At 39.1% G+C, this 20,323-nt stretch overlaps 1 long non-coding RNA gene across 1 annotated transcript in view; it reads left to right on the forward strand.

Annotated features, from left to right (window-relative positions):
• Positions 1-20,323, forward strand: part of LOC309666308 — a 45,065-nt gene that overhangs the window by 15,174 nt on the left and 9,568 nt on the right. The window lies entirely within an intron of this gene.

Raw genomic sequence — 20,323 nt, forward strand, 5'->3', positions numbered from 1 at the left:
TAATTTAGTAGATTTCTTTTAAGGTGGCAGGGAATGGTGGCTGTCTTAAAAGATGTAAAACATTCTTATGTCAGAAGAAACATCACACAAGATACAGAAAACTGTGATCCGTGGGTGCAGTTATAGAGGTAGATTTCAGCACAATATAAAAGCACATGTCTAACCCTCCGGTCTACCTAGGATTGACACGGCTGCCTCGAAAAGTGTGGAGTTCCTCCTTGCTCTATGAGTCAACACAGAGACTGGATGACCACTTCTCAGGAATAGGAAAAGGAAAGGTTGAGACTCAGAGGGTGGCCAGGGCAGGACCATTACATCATCTGTTGGGCCCAGTGCAACATGAAGATATAGGACTCCTTGTCCAGAAGTTATTAAGAATGTCAAGATGGCAGCAATAGAGCATTAAACTAAGTGTAAGGCTCTTCTGAGCACGGGGCCACGTGTGATTGCACACGTAACACCTCAAGAAGCTGGCCCTGGGTCCAAGAATTGATGATGAACTCAAGGAGGGCTAACAGTCCTTCCACAGCTAGGGAGGTATGAAAGTTGTACCAAAATCAAGTCTCCTCGACCACAGAACTTAGAGGAGGAAGACAGAGAAAGCCAGGGGTCCAGGAATTTTAAACCTGGACTTAGAGGCCATAGCCCTGCTATCATGTGGAAAATGTGCATGTCTGTGCATCTTCTCTGGGAAGAGCGTCCAGAACTCTTGTTTGATTATGAAAGAAGTCTGACAACCTCCCCACAAGAGTCCGGACCCTCTAACCCAACTCCCTCATATTGTCCATGAAGAAACTGACATTTAGAGGAGGCAAAATAACTTTTACCAAGTTGGAAAGCTAGTTCCTTTGGAATATTTTAGACTTCACATCTAAAGGGGATTTTTTTTTTTATTACTATGACTTAGTCGATCAATTTAGTTGCAGGCTTTATCCATTTTATCCTTCTATTCTCCTATCCTTCTATTCTCATTCTTCAGCAATAATCTCATTCATGTTTTATACAACATTGGCTCACACTTTGTAACTTTAATTTTACGGCTTAAACTTCCAAAATACTTATACGATTTCTCAAAAAAGCATTGAAGATACATTTTTGGAACTCTGAAGTCGGCAGTTGGCTCCAGTCATGGGATTAATAGAGTAAAACTTCGGTCATGGGCATTTTGAACCAAGAGAAGAAGCTGGCACCATTTCCCACCTTCTCTTATTACTCAAGCATGAGTGCAAAAATAAGTAAATAAACAATTTTCATCAGAAATACTAGCATATGTAAAAACAACAACAGATTTATGACATAAATGTTATTTTCACATTTCCTTTACCGAGTTTCTGTGTATATTGCCCTTAAAGCTCAGCATGGTAAAACTTGGGTAATTACTTTCTCCACCCATCTTCCTCTTCCATCTCTTCTCTCTAGCATTTTCCTGGCTTGGCCACAGAATTATTTTCAGTTCACACTGGTCTCCTTAGGGTCTCTCAGCTCATTCAGGTCTTCAGTTCTATATTATATCTTTGTAATATAGTCTTTTGAAAAACTTCCCATTTAATCCTTACAAATACCCCACAAAGTGTGGCCAATGGTATTTTCAAAGACGGCCACACCAGTGTATCCCAACCACGTGTTCTTCTTACAGTTTGATGTTGCCACTCCTGTCTGTGTTTGCCCCTCTTTAATCTGGGTGGGTCTTGGACTATGGTGGACGTGACTCTGTATGGTGTATGAGGTTAGGCCGTAAAAAATGTTAGAGCTTCTCCCCAGCTCTTTCTCCCTTGGGAGTCTTCTGCTGACATCTAAGAACTTCAGCTATCCTGAAGCTGCCATGCAGAGATCACATGGAGAGAGGGAGGGAGGGAGGGAAGGAGACACAGAAGGAGAGAGACAGGGGAAGAGAGGAGGGAGAGGGAGGGGGAGAGAATTAGAGAGAGAGAGAGAGGGAGGGGGAGAGAATTAGAGAGAGAGAAAGGACCCCCAACTTCTCCAGTCCCAACTGTTTGAGCCTTCCCAGACCAAGCACCAGACATGTAAGTGAACAAGCTTTTAAATAATTCCAGCCTTCATTGTTCAAACCACCACAGCTGAATACCCAGTAGAGAAGAAATAAGCTACCACCTTCAATCCTTACCCAGACTGTGGCAAAATAAATGTTTTCTTCTTTTAAACCATGAAATTTTCTTGTTTTAAACCATCCTGTTTGGGGGTAAATTGTTACACAGCCATAGAAACTAGCCAAGAGATGATTCTACTTTTAGGATTCATTTCGGTACAGTTGAAAAGTCAGTTTATACTTGTTTAAGCTTAAAAACATATGTATCAACTTATATCACTGAGAGGTCCAGGGCTGTTGCTGATATGCTTTTAACAAGGGCCACATATGATGTCCCCAAGGCCCAGACCCTCTGCATATCTCTACTGTGTCCATCCTAACCATGCTTTCAGGCTGTGAATGTGCAATAAGGGTTGAGCAGCTCCAGATATTTACACTGTCAGATTCAGTTTAGCAGCAGCAAAGAGAACTCCACTTCAGTAGTTCAAACAAAGGTCATAAGCTTAATCCCAGTGGCTAAATTTGATTTGTCCCCATCCCTAAACCATGGAATGTGCTGATCAGCCAGGCTTGAGGCACATATATGGAAAACCAGGAATTCATTCAAATACACCAGAAGTACAGGAATTGAGGAGGCTATTTCCCCCAAAGAAATCTCTGGATACATAGTCCGGGAATAAATGGGTATTTGTTTTTTACTAGCTAGTGTTCACTGACTCTAGCTAGTAAAAAACAAATACCCAATTATTCCTGGACTATGTATGAGAAAACAGATTTCAACAGTGTTCTTCAGCTGTAGCCCTACAGTTAGATGAATAACTTTGGCATTTGTTGCTCCACGATGAGCTGAGTCAGGATTTGCACACAGGTCTGCCTGATGCAGAACTTTCTTTGCCCCAAACAATGACGAAATAGCATTTCTACTCTCCTTTCTTTTCTTCTGATTTCTTGTACATCACAAAGAGTGAGTAAGAAAATTGAGAAATAAAATCTGTCTGTTGAGAATAGGAACGTTCTGTGACATCAGAGAGGTAGTTTTCAATTATACTGTTTACCTTCTTCCTTAAGCTTCCTCCAGCTTTCTAGTGTAACATCAAGCAATACTTCACTGTCAGCCTGCTGTCACTAGCATGGCTTGAGATTCTATGCAAGAAAATATCTTCAGAACTTGTTTTTAAAGAATTTTTTCTATACCAACAGAACAGCATGTTTTCTTTTTTTATAAAATCTTTATTAAGGTAAAATTCATATGTGATACAGTTCACCCATTTAAAGTGTACAATTGAATGGTTTTGTTACATAAACAGAACTATGCAACCATCACCACAATCAACTTTAGAACATTTTCATCACCATAAAAAGAAAGCTGGTGCCAATTAGCAGCTACTTACATTCCCCTCCCCTACTTCACCAGCCCTATGTCTCTACTGCTTTCCTTAATCTGGACATTTCATATAAATGGGATCATACAATTATGTAGTCTTTGTGACTGGCTTCATTCACTTAGCATAATGTCTTTTTGTTGCAGCATGTATGAGTACTTCATTTCTTTTTATTGCCAAATAATATTACATTATATGGATATACCACATTTTGTTTATCCATTTATCAGTTGATGAACACTTGAGTTCTTTTCACCTTTGCAATGCTTCTGTGAACATCCATGTACAAGTTTTTGTGTGAACATATGTTTTCATTTCTCTTGGATGTATACCTAAGATTGGAATTCCTGAATCACATGTAACATTTTGAGAATCTGCTAGACTGTTTTCCAAAGTGGTTGTACCATTTTACATTCCCATCAGCAGGGTATGAGGGTTCCATTTTCTCCCCATCCTCGCCAACACTTATTACTGTCTGTCATTTTGATTATAGCCATCCTAGTGGGTGTGAGGTGCTATCCCCTTGTGGTTTTTATTTGCATTTTCCTGGTGGCTGATGATGTCAAGTATCTTTTCATGTGCTATTGATCATTTGTCTATCTTCTTTTGAAAACTATCTTTTTATTCTTTGCCCATTTTTTAATGGGGTTACAGTATTTGTCTTTTTATTATTGACTTGTAAGTGTTCTTTATGTATTCAAGGTACAAGTCCCTTACCAGATGTATGATTTACAAATACTTTCTCCCATTCTGTGAGTCAGCTTTTCACTTGCTTGATGGTGTCCTTTAAAATGCAAAAGTTTTAATCTTTGATGAACTCCAATATACTATTTTTTCTTTTGTATTTTTTCTTGTGCTTTTGTTGTCATATAAGGAACAATTGCCTAACCCAGGTTCGCAAAGATTATGCCTGTGTTTTCTTCTAAGAATTTTATAGTTCTAGGCTCTTACATTTAAGTGTTTAAAATGGGTTCCTGGACCCAAATCCAATGTAGATGGCAGGGGGTAGGTCCCTACACACCAGCAAACAATTATCAGACACCAGCAGGGTGCCCAAGAGTTCACCTCAATTCTGATATTATCTACCCAGAGATAGCATCATATTCCACAGGTTGAGGGCTCAATTCTCTAAAATTGCCCCACCCATCCACTTCAGATGCCAGTTGTAAACCCAGGTTATTACTTGTATTTCTGATTGGCTGGCTATAAATCAGAGGTTCCCACAACCTCCTCCTCCTCAAGTTCGATTAATTTGCTAGAGGGGCTCACAGAACTCTGAGAAACATTCTAACTTACTAGATCACTGGTTTACTATAAAAATATGTAACTCAGGAACACCCAGATGGAAAAGATGTGTAAGACAAGGTTACGTGGGAAGAGGCTTGGAGCTCCCATGTGCTCTCCAAGCGCACCACCCTCCTGGCACCTCCATGTGTTCACCAACCAGGGAGCTCTCCAAACCCTGTACTTTCTGGGTTTTAACAGAGGTTTCATTACATAGTTGTGATTGATTAAATCATTGACAATTGGTGATTGATTCAACATCAAGGTTCTCGCCCCTCCCAGAGGTCAGGGGGTGAGACTAAAAGTTTCAGCCCTCTAATCACATGGTTGATCAGCAAACAGGCCCCATCCTTAGGTCAAAAAGTCACTTCAGTAGCATAACAAAAGATACCTTTACTGTTCTCATCACTTTGGAAATTCCAAGGGTTTTAGGAGCTCTGCACCAGAAACAGGGTGAAGACTAGTATATATTTCTTACTATAAAACATAATATCACAGTGTTCCATCCATTTTGAGTTAATTTTTTGCGTATGGTATGAGGTAATTGTTCAATTTCATTCTTTCGCACATGGCCATCTGGATGTCCTGTCATCATTTGTTGAAAAGACTATTCCTTTCCCATTGAATGGTCTTGGCACCCTTTTCAAAAATCAGCTTACTGCATGGTTTATTTCTGGACTCTCAGTTCTATTCCATTGATCTAAATGTCTATCCTTATGCCAGTACCACACTGTCTTGATTACTATAGCTTTGTGGTAAGTTTTACAAATTGGAAGTGTAATCCTTCAAATTTGTTCTTCTTTTCCAAGATTATTTTGGCTATTCTGTGTCCCTTGAATTTCTATATGAACTTTAGATCATCTTGTCAATTTCTTTATGACTGTCTTTATGTTTGTTTCCATCTATTTCCATGCATAAATCCTGTTCATTATAATGGAGAACACCATTGATAACATAAGCAAGTTCAGATGTAATTTTTGCCCTAGATTTGTGGTCGCCTGTTTGATCTCATCCAGGATGTTTTCTCAGGTAAAGTGGCATCTCATTTATAATCAAAATCTTGTTTGGATCTTAGTCATCATTTTCACAGTCTGCATCATTATCAGACCAATCAGTAAATGTGTTTTTTCATCCTCCTATTTGTTGCATGTCTTCATCAAATAAAAAAAAAATCAAGTCTTGTTCTTCTGGAGGATGCAGTTGATTTAATACCTCATCAGGCACAGACATTGACTCCTTCCGTTTCACTGGAGATGCACAGCGTCCCTCTTTTTACTTCTATCCAAGGCTTTGAGTCTAAGTCAGCCAAACCAGAAGAAAATCTCTAGACATTGCTTGAAGATTAGTTGTTTCAGTATTTTTCTTTGGACTCAGTAGACTTCCAATTCTTGAAGAATTTGGGGCAGACACTGTATATGAACCGGAGACTTGGTCTGATATGAACTCAAAACAGCAATTTTTTTAAGGTCTTCCATTCTTCCATCAAGAAATAAGTTTCTTGCAACATGTGAAACTACTCTTAATTAGAATAAAATGAATATCTGCTCAACCTTAACCCTTGCATTAAGCAAGTGATTATGACAGATGAAAAAGAAGATTTTCATCCTTCCCATGTCACTAACATCTTCCCTCCAGAAGCACTCCACTTACTGCTTACTAAACTGATGGCCCATTCATCAACTGACAGGATACCGCCTTAAACAAATGTGTCTATTTCTGACTCAGGAAATGGAAGCTTCTAGAGTGGAGGATCTCAATTAGTGGCATGGCTGAAGAGTAGAAGTTCACTGCAGGAAAACCACATTTAAAGCATTGTCAAAACACCTGTGTCTGCTCACTATTTCCCGTGCTACCCCACTCCCAGAATATCAGGATAAGGGTAGAAGAAATAGGAAGGTGAGAAATATTTATCTGGGAAAATTTCACAGGTCAATCTGATAACCACTGTTCTACAGCCATGCAGAAAGAAACAAAAGTTTCATAAGCCAACAGGAGCCAATCCTCCATCCCTGGGGGAAGAAGAGAGAGAGGAAAAGGGGACTGGGCTTAAAATCAATACTTTGTTTAATTCAGACCATACAGAAAACGAGAAGCAGAAATGGGCTACTCAGTCTTCTTTTAAGAGCTTCTTTATTTCTTTATTTTTATACAACTTTTATTTTTTATTAATTTTTTTGATTTTTTTAAAGTCTATTGAATTTGTTACAGTATTGCTTCTGTTTTATGTTTTGGTTTTTTTTTTTTTGGTTTCTTGTTTTCATTTTTTTTTTCATTGCTTCTTACTGCTTTATTTATGTTTTGGTTTTTTGGCCACGAGACATGTGGGATCTTAGCTGCCTGACCAGGGATCAAACCCACAGTCCCTGCATTGGAAGGCAAAGTCTTAACCATTGGACTGCCAGGGAAGTCCCTATACAACTTTTAAAGGTTACACTCCATTTACAGTTATTACAAAATATTGGCTATATTCCCCATGTTGTACAATACATCCTTGTAGCCTATCTTATATACCCAATAGTTTGTACCTCCCACTCCCCCACCCCTATATAGCGCCTCCCCTTTTCTTCCCATTAGTAACCGCTAGTTTGTCCTCTGTATCTGTGAGTCTGCTTCTTTTATGTTTTATTCACTAGTTTGTTGTATTTTTAGATTTTACATATAAGTGATATCATACAGTATTTGTCTTTCTCTGTCTGACTTATCTTACTTAGTACAATGCCCTCCAAGTCCATCCATGTTGCTGCACATGGCAAAATTTGATTCTTTTTTATGGCTGAGTAGTACTCCATTGTGTATATATATATATATATATATATATATATATATATATATACCACATCTTTATCCATTCATCCATTGATGGACACTTAGGTTGCTTCCATGTCTTGACAATTGTAAGTGATGCTGAACATTGGGGTGCAGGTAATCTTTTTAAATCAGTTCTTGGGTTTTTTCAGATATATACCTAGGAGTGGAATTGCTGGGTCATATGGTAGTTGGGCTACTCAGTCCTGCCAACCAAAAGGGCAGAAGCAATGAAAGGACCATAAGAGTGGAGCAAAAAGTTTGAAAAAGATAAAGAAACATATATCAGAAAAAAATTGATGACATGCAAAATAAGAAGAATGGTAGAGCAGAGAGAAAAGAGTGAGCAAAGAGCTTGTCCTAGGGAGTCATTCAGGATATGGGAATTTATGCAAGAGACCACTGATTTAAAATGGAATTACAGACACAGAACCAGGGAAGAACCCTTGGGGAATGGCTCTAATTTTATTTTTGAGGAAGTGAACAAGGATTTGAGAAGAAGCAAAAAAGAATAAGTAGCAAATTTAAGGAACTTTTTTAAGAAGAGAAAATAAACTTTGGAGAAAGAAAAAAATGAAAGAATAGCATAAAATGTTCAGCATGAGAGACCCATTCAATTTAAGACATCTTATTTTCCAAGTACATGAGGCCAGCCTGTCTTTGATGGAGACTGTATAAAGTTAGATTTATAAACATCAGAGTTGTATCTGGCAGGGAGAATAAGAGTGAAATAAGGCAAGCAACCAATTAATTAGCCTCCAGTGCTCTTACATAGAATTTCAAGAATCTACCGGGTAAGCCACTTTTTAAGGAGATGCTGTAGGAGACTTTGTTAATATTTCCCTGAGGGAAGCGACAGATCAGTTAAGGAATACAGCCAGACCAAAGGCATTGCTGAATTTTTGTGTGTACTTTCAACTCAGATAAAATCATGAGTGCTGTGTTTCCAATTTTCTTATTAGGTACTATTTGCAATACTTAAAATTTTTCTTTTGCAGTTCCACAGATGTTCTGTTATGCAGTTAGCCAACAGGAAGTGATTTTCGTAACACGTTTTGTTTTTTACAACATCATTTTATTTTTTATTGACGTTTCAGTGAAATTATTCATCACTGTATTGATTGGTTCACCTAGAAACTAGGGAGATTGTGGTACTGAGGAGCTGGAGTGAGATGGTTCCAGGTCCAAACCCTACTCTATCACTTGCTAGATGTGTAATTCAGGACAAAATATCTCATCTCTCTGTTCTAAGGTAATCCCACCTCAAAGGAGTAAATTAAGCAATTTTTATAGAACATTCGTTACAATGCCTTGTACATAGTAAATGCTCAATAAATAGCCATTATTGTTATTATTATTATTTTTTGGAACAATCCTTGTCCTAAAAAAACACAAAGCCTATATCCAAAAGAAAAGGAAGGAAATAGACACTTAGTAGCATTAGGAAGAAGAAACGGGCTTAGTCTCTTATTTTAAAGTGGGGATAATAAAAATACCAAAGTGGCTGTGAACATTAAATGGAACAGCACATATGAAGTACCCCCACACAGTGATCAATCAGTGTACTTAATGACAAGCACCTGGTTGGTGCTGGGTAGAAACGGGCCTTTTCACTGCTCTAAGTTGAGAAGGGTGATTGTGCTATATCAGTAACCAGCAGGGGAGTCTGGCCACACTGACACCAGGTCAAAAATGGTAATCTTACAATAGCACCATGACCATATCAAAGTACTGCAAAGCAAGCCCTATGCTAATGCAAAGATTTGTCATTATTAGAACGGAGATTCAGATCAAATATACATAATTGAAAAAAAAAACCTTTTGAGTGAGTGGTTTTGCTTCCAAGCAAAAAGATCTTGAAACCTTGAGATGGAAGAAGCGGGCACCGAGGAAGGAGAAAAGAACCCAGAATGGGGAGATTCGAAGTCCGTGTTGTCTATTTCACAACTGAATCACAATTTACTTGAGCATTTGGAATCAGGGTGTGAACAAACAGTGTGGTTGCCTCTGGGAAGCTGAGTGAAGCAGACATGGAAGGGCTTTGGCACTGGGCAAGTGAGGGAAAGGAAGCCAAAATGGAAGTGGACCTGAAGGGGGATGGAGGAGAGGCAGTGCTCTTTACAACTGAGCTGACCTGAACATCAGGAGAGGTGTTTTCCTGAAAAACAGAAAATTTAACCATTAGTCGATGAGCTTTATGCCTGGATTTGGGCTTTTGTTGAGATGCGTTGGTATCACGTGGAAACATCTGACAAGTCCCTTCTCATGACCCAACATGGGAAGCCAGATTGATTTGGAAGGTTATGCTGTGGTTTGGAGGCTATTTAAAGTTTAGTATTTTGTTTTATCAGCATATAGAGCTCCAGACTGAAAGGTTTCTCAGTAAGTCCAACATAACCAGTCTTTCCATTGACATACAGACAGGAAGGGCCACTGCACGTGGGGGTGGAGGCTGTGCCTTGCCCACAGAAGGTCCACAGAGGGGTGAGTGGGAACAGGTCTAGCCTGATCTTTTCACCAAGATGCAGGACAGGAGCTTTTTAGTAACTGGTACAGTCGTTCTACATGAGTTAACAGTGGGTATGGGAATTGATTTCTGTTGATTCGCTTAAGCCCAAGGTATGTTGTGTTTAGGAGCCGTTTGGACCTAACAATCAAACAAATGAACAATCAAACACTAGACTCATACTTGGCATAAGATGAGCACAGTATGAGAGGCTTATGGACATGGGACTGAAACTGACAGAGGCAAGGGGAAATTCATGTCTCTCCTTTCATCTCACACTTACGTCGTGGGCCTACAATCATCCCTGGGTGGAACGTAAATGGAATTCAAAGTATTGCCTCACTCTCTTTCTCTTGATGTCAGGATACTAGCAGATACTCTCAAAAGAGGTGATTGAAGAGAGTTTAATGAAGGGACCTTCTACAAAACTGTGGGCAGGGTTAAGGGAAACCAATAAAGGATGGTGATTCCCCACGGTTGGCAATCTGTAAGTCAGAAGCGACAAGGGAAGGAGTAGTTACCAGAATTTCCAGGGATGAGCTGCCCTTCAGGAGCCATGACCTTTTGTAGAGAAGAAACACAGTCACAACCAAGAGTGCCTTTCTTCCTTATAGTACCGTCGTAATAACCCCTATGCCACTCAAAGAAGAATGTTCTGGAGTCAAGGTCAAATGGATTCTTCTTTCTTCTTCCTTTCCACCAATTTTCGAAAAGCTTTACACATTTTAAAGTGCATATTGAACTCTGACTTTCTTTTATAGTTTTTTGTTTTTCTATTATTTCTGATTGCTTTTAATTTTTCTTGTAGAGAAGCAGTACCTCCCTTCTTCTCCATGTTATGAATGGATTCCAGCTTCTTACTCATGCTAACTATTACATGGAAGTCATTCCATTTTTATTCTTCTTAAAGAACACTGACTCTCCCTTTTAATTTGGATTATTGATTTCTAGGCCTGCTGAAGAAATGTTTTTCTGAGACTTATTTGTAAAAAATGATTATAAGAAGTGTAAGTAATTGTATTACTGGGTTAGTTTATCTTTTCTTTTATCCCACACTTTTTCCTAGTTTTTCACCCTTGATTAGATGAATAATATCACTTAGTGATATGCAAAAGAAGATATAAGAGTGACATCTGTTTTTTTAAGTGCTAGGTTTTTTTTTTACTTAATTCTAATTTATTTTTTTATTGAAGTATAGTTGATTTACAATGTTGTGCCAGTCTCTGCTGTACAGCAAAGTGACCAGTTATACACATATAGACATTCTTTTTTTTATATTCTTTTCCATTATGGTTTATCACAGGATATTGAATATAGTTCCCTGTGCTATTCAGTAGGACCTTGTTTATCCATCCTATATGTAATAGTTTGTATCTGCTAATCCCAAACTCCAAGTCCTTTCCTCCCCCACCCCCCTCCCCCTTGGCAACCACAAGTTTATTCTCTATGTCTGGAGTCTGTTTCTGTTTTGTAGATAAGTTCATTTGTGCCATGTTTTAGATTCCACATATAAGTGATATATGGTATTTGTCTTTCTCTTTCTGACTTATTTCACTTAGTATGATAATCTCTAGTTGCATCCATGTTGCTGCAAATGGCATTATTTCATTCTTGTTTATGGCTGAGTGGTATTCTATTGTACATATGTACCACATCTTCTGCATCCATTCATCCATCAATGGACATTTAGGTTATCTCCATGTTTTGGCTATTGTGAATAGTGCCGCTTTGAATATAGGGGTGCATGTATCTTTTTGAATTAGGGTTTTGTCCAGGTATATGCCCAAGAGTGGGATTGCTGGATCTTATGGTAATTCTATTTTTAGTTTTCTGAGGAATCTCCACAGTGTTTTCCATAGTGGCTGCACCAACTTAAATTCCCACCAACAGTGTAGGAGGGTTCCCTTTTCTCCACACCCTCTCCAGCATTTGTTATTTGTAGACTTTTTAATGATGGCCATTCTGACTGGTGTGAGGCGGTACCTCATTGTAGTTATGATTTGCATTTCTCTAATAATTAGTGATATTGAGCATCTTTTCATGTGCCTACTGGCCATATGTATGTCTTCTTTGGAGAAATGTCTATTAAGGTCTTCTGCCCATTTTTCGGTTGGGTTGTTTTTTTGTTGTTGAGTTGTATGAGCTGTTTGTATATCTTGGAGATTAACCTCTTGTCTGTCGCATCATTTGCAAATATTTCCTCCCATTCTGAAGGTTGTCTGTTCATTTCTTTTATGATTTCCTTTGCTATGCAAAAGCTTGTAAGTTTGATTAGGTCCCATTTGTTTATTTTTGCATTTATTTCTATCTACTTAATTCTAGAATGGCTTATCTGGTTAATGTGGAATGGGCTTTTATATTTCTTGCTGGCTGCTAACTGAGAGAATACCAACCTTCAGCTACAGGTTAGATCATCTTTAGATGTAATGTAATATGAAAACCAAGTCTTCAATCACCTTGAGATAAGATAAACTCTTGACTGTCATGTGTATTATTCCAACTGCTAACATGCTGTTGATTTCACCATTTGGACCTATGCAAAAACCACTACCTGCAGGATAGCAGAGTGACATGAAGTATGGGGAGTGCCAGGGGAACCAGCACCAATGATGAAAAGTGAGAACTGCCTGTACCTCGTCTTCCCCACTTATCTGTGATTTGAATCAGGCTTTAGGCAAAACACTGAAGCCCACAAAGGGAGCTAGGGGAGATGTAAAACAATCTTGGCAAAGAGTCCTTGATATGAAGGACCTCATCCCCTAAAAAGCACATGCCACAAATGTACTTTAAAAAGAAAAAGGCTGTGTACGTAATGTTAGAATAATGATGTCAAGAGCAAATGACCTAAATGGTCCTGCTCTGTTTCATTATTATTCACTGAGCCAAAAACTGTCCACAAAAACCAAAGACATAACGATCCTAAGCATTGAGAAGCCATGAGACACAGAGGTCAAAGACATTTCAAGGCCTCCAAGGTTCACCATGGTCTGGATCCCACACTCTCCCATCTGTTTTAGGGACCTTATGTTTTTTATTATTTCTGTTCTCGCCAGAATCTTTAACTTCTGCATCCTTCTCTCTCTTCTGTTCATTTTCTCACACTAAAAATAAAAAATAAAAGCAGGAAAAGAAAAAAAAAAGAAAAGCAAAAAGAAGAGAAGAAAGGAAAAATAAACTATTTTAAATTCACTTCCCTTTTTGGAGATTCCCCTTCACCACTAAACTCAACGAGGAGATCATTTACATTTGCTGACATCGTTTCCTTACTTCCCACCAATTTCTCAACATATTTCCATCTGGATTCTTCTCTTACCAAAATATGAAACTATTTTAATAAAGATCACTAACACTAATAATTTTCTTGTCACCAGATTCGATCTATATTTTGGTCCTCATCTTCATTCAGTAGCCACACTGATGACCAACCCCTTCTTTAAACACTCTTATCGTTTGGCTTCCATGATACCATGCTCGCCCGGTTTTCCTCCTTCATTTGTGGCTGCTACTTCTTCAGCCTCTTTTTTGGTTCATCCTCTTTTATGCAGCCTGTAAGTTCCTCAAGGTTCAGTTGTAGGCTCTCTAGTCTACCTCCTTAGGCAATTGCAAACACACCCACAGCTTAAATACCATATATCTTAAATGTGCACCTATCTTGGACCTTTCCTGTGAGCTCGGGACCAAGATAGCTGTTTGAAATATTTGTTGGCATGTCTCAGAGGCACTTCTCCCTCAAACACCCCAAATTAAACATATGGAAGTCTGGTTCAAGATGGTGATGTAAGAAGATACTGAACTCACCTCTTGCCATTGACACACTGAATCTACAGCTATATATGAAACAGTTTCCGCTGGAGGCGGGGTGGGGGGAACTGGCAGAGCAACTCCTTCACATTGGGCAAATGAGGGAAATCACATCAAAGTGGGTAGGAGAGGTCGAGACACAGTCTCACCGTAAACCCCACCTCCCGGCACGGTGACCCACAATCAGAAGGGAACTCAAAACACAGAGCTTCTCCCTGAGAAGTGAAGGGTTTAAACCCCACATCAGGCACCCTAACTTTTAAGACCAGCACCTGAGATATGAGGCCGCAAAACATTTGGCTATGAAGATCAGTGGGGCTCATGCCCACAAGACCCTTGAGACTCTGGTGAACTGCGATACAGCTCCTAATGGGCTCCCACACAGACCCACCCACCCCAGGGCCCAGTGCAGAAGCAGCCCTGTGAAAAGCGCCCAGGCTTTATGTGAAAGAGGCTCATTTGCTAATTTTAAAGTGTTGGTCTGAGGAAAAGGGGCCTGCTACGATACTCTCTGGGGATGGAAGCTTGTGGGCACCATCTTCCTGCTCTCCCTCTGCCTTGCTAAACCTGGCAGGAACCATCTTCTTTTTCTTTTTTTATTCCTTTTCTTTTCTTTTTTTTCTATTTTTTCTTTTCTTTGTTTCTTTTCTTTTTCCTTTCTTTTTTTGGCAGGTGCCATCTTTGCACTCACCCTCTGCTTCACTTCAGCCAGTGGGAGCCATCTTCCTGCTTTCCCTCTCCCACACTCCACAGCCCTAGTATCTCCCAGAGGGGAGCTTCTACAAGCATCTGGTGCCCTGGTCTTTACATCTGGTGACCCAGCTTTGTGTCTGCCACCCAGGGACACTCCTTGACAACCTGGCTGTAGAGGCTGGGGGTGGGGCTTTCTTTGCTCATCCTAGAGCTTTGGCCTTAGGGGGAGGCTTAAGGTTTTGCACACATCTAGGGGCTACAGAGCTGCCCTCAGGGAACATAGGCTGGGAGACATCAACTTTCTGCTCTCCCTCTGTCTAACTACAGCTCACCAGTATCTCCCAGAAGGAGCTTATACACTTGTCTAGAGCCCCGATTTTTGTAACTGCTGCCCAGGGCACACCTCCAGATCACCTGGCTCTGATGACCAGTGGGGATTGTGCTGGCAGGCCCATAAGACTACATATATGTGCATTCCATAAAAGCTGCTTGAGTGTCTGGCTTCCAATAACCTGAATCTAGGTACTGACTGAGATCATCCCCTTTGGGACACCAACTGCTCTTGGCCCACCATCCAATACTGAGAGTTACTGAAAATAAAATAGGCTGCTTAAACAATCATAAAAGTTTAAAAGACAACCAAGAACTAGGGCAGGATTGAATGATAAGGTTCATCTCCTACACAAGGCCAACTCTTCAAGACTGGGAGAGGTGGCTACTCCACCTAATGCACAGAAACCAACACAGAGGGTCACGCAAAATGAAGAAACAGAGGAAAATGTTCCAAATGAAAGAACAAGATAAAACCTCAGAAAATAGACCTTAATGAAATGAAGATAAATAATTTGCCTGATAAAGAGTTCAAGTAATGATTCTAAAGAAGCTTTCTGAACTCATGAGAAGAATGGATGAACACAGTAAGAACTTCAACAAACAGACAGAAAATAAAATATCAAACAGAAGTCACAGAGCTAAAGAAACACAATAACTGAATTCAAAAAAATACTAGAGGCATTCAACAACAGACTACATGAAGTGAAGAAAGGGTCAGTGAACCCGAAGACAGGGCAGAGGACCTCACCCAGTCAGAGCAGCAGAAAGAAAAAGGAATGAAGCAAAGTGAAAATAGCTTAAGGGACTTATGGGACATCAACAAGTGGACTAAAATTCACATTACAGGAGTCCCAGAAGGAAAAGAGAGAGAGAAGGGGGAGGAAAACATTACGAAGAAATAACAACAGAAAACTTCCTTAACCTGGGGAAGGAAATAGACAACCCAGATCCAGGAAGCCCAGAGAGTTCCAAATTGAGCACATGCTATATCCCCACAACTTAGTTCATCTATGATCGTGTTTTTTATTTTAGTAAATGTCACCAAAATCCATTCAACTGAGCAAGCCAGAAGCTTGGTAATTGTCCTTGCCACCCACCACTTAGTCATCCCCTATATTCAAATTATCACAAAGAGTTGTTCATGTTGCCTTCTGAATATCCCTTTTTTTTTTGGCTGTGCAGCTTGCGAGATCTTAGTTCCCCAACCAAGAATCAAACTTGTGCCCCCTACAATGGAAGTGCAGAGTCCTAACCACTGCACTGCCAGGGAAATCCCCTGAATATCCTTGAATCAATCAAATTCCTTTAATCTCTCCTACCACCATAGTCCAATCTACCCCCAGCTCTCACCTGGACCACTATAACAGCCTCTTAACTGGTCACCTCATATCCTCCATCCAATTTTCTATTCTGTTGGCAAACTGATTGTTTAATTTAACCTAAATATGATCATGTCATATTTAAAAGATTCCAGTTGCTTAAAAGATTCCAGTTACTCTAAAGATTAAGACCAAAATTCTCACATATATAATGTGACCCCTGCCCCTCATTTCCAGTCTCATTTTTCATTACTCTCCCTCATGGGTGTGACTATCAGACCCCTGGTCACTTTGGCCTTCCTCCAGTTCCCAGAATGTACCATCCTCAGTCCTGCCTCAAGGCATTTACATAGTGTTCTTTCTCCCCAACTTGACCTAGTTAATTCCTACTCCTCCTGCAGATTTCAATTCAAATACCACTTTCTCAGGGAAGCATGCTCAGAACTACCAGCCTGGGTCAGAACCATCTTTTAGACATTATTATGGCCTCTTGTCTTTTTTCTTTCACACCACTTACCCTGGTTCAATACTCAATTCAATATTTGATCAGTCTCTGTCTTCCCAACCAAACTGTAAACTCCATGAAATCAGAAACAGCATCAGTTTTTCCATCACCATTGTAGCTCCAGCACCTAGCACAGCAGTTGGCACAAAGTCGAGGCTGAATAACTAAGTCAGTAATGGTGTTTTACTGTGCAAGGCAGGCAGTAAGAGGTAAAGAAAGATATTAATTCTATGCCTCATGTAATAAATGTAAAAGGACTCAGAGGAGGAAAAAATCAATATGAATAAAATTTCCAGTGACATATTTATGAACCTTTTAGGAACCAGACCAAAAGGTAGTTGGGAAAGGATAGATAACTCCATGCCATGTCCTCTGCAGTGCTGTCAGCTTTAACCTGAAAAGATAAACCTCCCAATAATAGATTCTATAAGAAAACTTTAAAAAATGGAACAAGAGAAGAATAGCAGTTTATATTAAAATGCTGTAGTTTCAACTGAATTGCCATTAGAGTTCTCTGTAAAATAGATCTACCCCCCTCCTATACTACCCAAATACCTAGAAAAAAATATATTTAAAAAAATAATGAATCACAAAATAAAAAGCATGTATGATCAAATTGACAGAGCGAGTACAAGGTGGAAAAGCATGGTCCATATCAGGCACAAGAGAAGACTATTCCAGATATACAAACAATTTTAGAGATACTCTTAAGCCAGGGGAATAATTGCAGTTAAGGGCCACATAGTAAATGTTTTAGGCAGGGTGGGGAATAGAGTGAGGCTGGAGAAGTGGTAAGTGAGCAAAATTTAAGACGCTCATGCTCAGGGTCAAGCAAGTGCAAGGTCAGCCTTAAAAAGGAGCACCTCCTTAATATTGCACCCAAAGCACCTCTCTTTCCACACCTTAGTCCCAGCCCTGATTTTAGGTTTCGTGAGTCATGCAGTCTCTGTAACAATTTCTCAATTCTGCCATTGCAGGGTGAAAGCAGCCATGGATATGTGAGTATGTGAACATGGCTGTGTTCCTATAAAACTTTATTGATAAGAACAGGTGGCAGGGTGACTTTGGTCTGAGGGCCATAGTTTGCTGACCCCTGCCCCAAGCTCAGGAGCCACAAATACAAGGAACACAACTGGGCAAGAATAAAAAAGACCACAGTAAATAGAGCTGGACCAGAGGAGACCCTCCCTTTCAGGGTGGTTTTCCCTACTCCATACTGAGCAGTGGGCAGCAGTGGCATTTCCCAAGTCCTGCAGAATTTGTGACATGTTCCAAAATGTCTTTTTTGTTTTCTCTCACATTTAAATGTGGTCACATTTGACTGACTATAGAGTTTTGGTGTAAAACTAATTTCCCCTCAGAACTAGAGATACTGTCTGTTGTCTATCAGTATCTTGTATTGATGATGGAAAATTCATTGATATTCTGCCTCATATTTTTTTGTCAGTAACCTCTCTTTTTTCCTCTGGGAACTTTTAGGATTTTCTCTTGATCTTCAGAGGGAAGAGAAAAATCCACAAGAAAGAATAGTGAATGGGAAATGTTAAAAAAAAAAAGTGTCAGGACAGGATCCAATAATATGAATGAATTAACTTCCTTTATCAACAAACAGAAAAAAATTATTTTTTAAAAAATCCAGTCATATGCTTTTCATAAGAGCCGTATCTAAAATAAAATGACCCCAAACAACTGAAATAAAGTTTTCAAAAAAAGATATCCAGGGTAAATGCTAGTAAGAAGGAAGCAAATATGGTGATGTTAATTTCACATGCAGTAAATTTCAAGATGAAAAATTTTGAATTTGGGAAATTCACAGTGGGAAACTCATATATAGCAGAAGTTGATAGATCAAGTAAACAGAACTTAAGAAAGAATGAAAAGAATTTGAATAATATAATTAACAAACTTGATCAAAAATATATTTTAACTCCCCTCAAAAAAAAAGAGAGCATGCACATTGTTTTCAAACACCAATGAAATAGCTACAAAAATTGAACGTAAACCCAGTCAAAGAGAAATATCTCAAATTCCAAGAAATTCTTGAAAGCAGAAATCATAATCTTGATTTTCTGATATCAATGAAAAAAGTTAGAAATTAAAAAGATGACAAAAATGCTTACAATGTTTCTGAAAAACTCTTAAAGAGGAAATTAAACTAAAATTAGAAACTGCTTCTAAATAAACTAAAAATGAGAAAAAAATTATCTAAAACTTAAGTAATATACCCAAAGTAATACTCAGGGGATAATGTATCAACTTAAATAATATATTAAAAATCAAGAACAATTAAAAATAAATTAACTCAAGACACTAGAAAAAGAAAAACAGAATAACTCAAAGAAAATAAAAGCAATTAATAAAGAACTAATATAAAACTTATTAAGTAGACAATGCAACTTGTTCATTAAGATTACAAGTTATTTCCTTGAAAGAGCAATGAAATAGATCTTTGGCAAGTGTGGTGATGACAAGAGAGAAACACCAAATAAACCACATAAGGAAGGGAGACAGCTGTAGAGATGGAGGAGATTTGTTTTAACTTTTGGAGGTTATTGAAGACCAATATCTCTATGAAGTGAATGATCTTATTGGAAAATATACATAACAAAACTTTTAAAGGGAGACAGAGAGAGAAACTACATAGATGAAAAAAACAAAGTTAGAAGGTATCTAAAAATTTTATGCAAAAGAAATGCTCTGGGGAAAGCTGACAGTGGCAGCATAGTTTTAAGTCTCCACAAATCCCTCCCAAGAAATAGAGCAACTAGGATAGAGTTGAAATCTGCAGGAGGAGTAGGAATTAACTAGGTAAACTTGGGGAGAAGAAAAAGGCATCTGGGGAAGAGGAAGAATTTATGCAAATGCCCTGAGACAGGACAGATCGTTGCATATACTGGGAATTGAAAGAAAGCCAAAATGCCCTGTGTGATCCCCATCTCTTGAATGTGGGTGGGAACTGGGCTTGCTTCCACCTAATAGAACATGGCAAAGGTAACAAAGATGGGCCTGATTACATGTGCCTGATTTCATTCCATAAAACTGCAACCCATCTTTTTTTTTTTAATATTTATTTTCATTGATTGATTGATTGATTGCTATGTTGGGTCTTAGTTTCTGTGCTAGGGCTTTCTCTAGTTGCGGCAAGCGGGGGCCACTCTTCATCGCGGTGCACGGGCCTCTCACTCTCGTGGCCTCTCTTGTTGCGGAGCACAGGCTCCAGACGCGCAGGCTCAGTAGTTGTGGCTCACGGGCCCAGTTGCTCCGCGGCATGTGGGATCTTCCCAGACCAGGGCTCGAACCCGTGTCCCCTGCATTAGCAGGCAGATTCTCAACCACTGCGCCACCAGGGAAGCCCCCCGTTTTTTTTTTTAATTTATTTTATCTTTATTTTTGGCTGTGTCGGGTCTTTGTTGCTTTGCACGGGCTTTCTCTAGTTGCAGCTTAAGGAGCTAATTCGGTTCTCAAAACAAATTGTTTTCCCCAAAAGAATTGTATGATTTGTATGACAAGTATACCCTATAATTGTAAAATAACTTGTTATATTTCTGTTGTTTGACCTAATTTCACCAATTGTTTACTTAACAACTGATTTTGCGGAATCTACGTGGAAGAAAGATGCTCATTGAATAACTCACATGCCAAAAAATT

Source organism: Balaenoptera physalus (assembly GCF_965194825.1).
Source record: "Balaenoptera physalus genome assembly, chromosome: 8".
In the NCBI taxonomy this organism is placed as follows: Eukaryota; Metazoa; Chordata; class Mammalia; order Artiodactyla; family Balaenopteridae; genus Balaenoptera; species Balaenoptera physalus.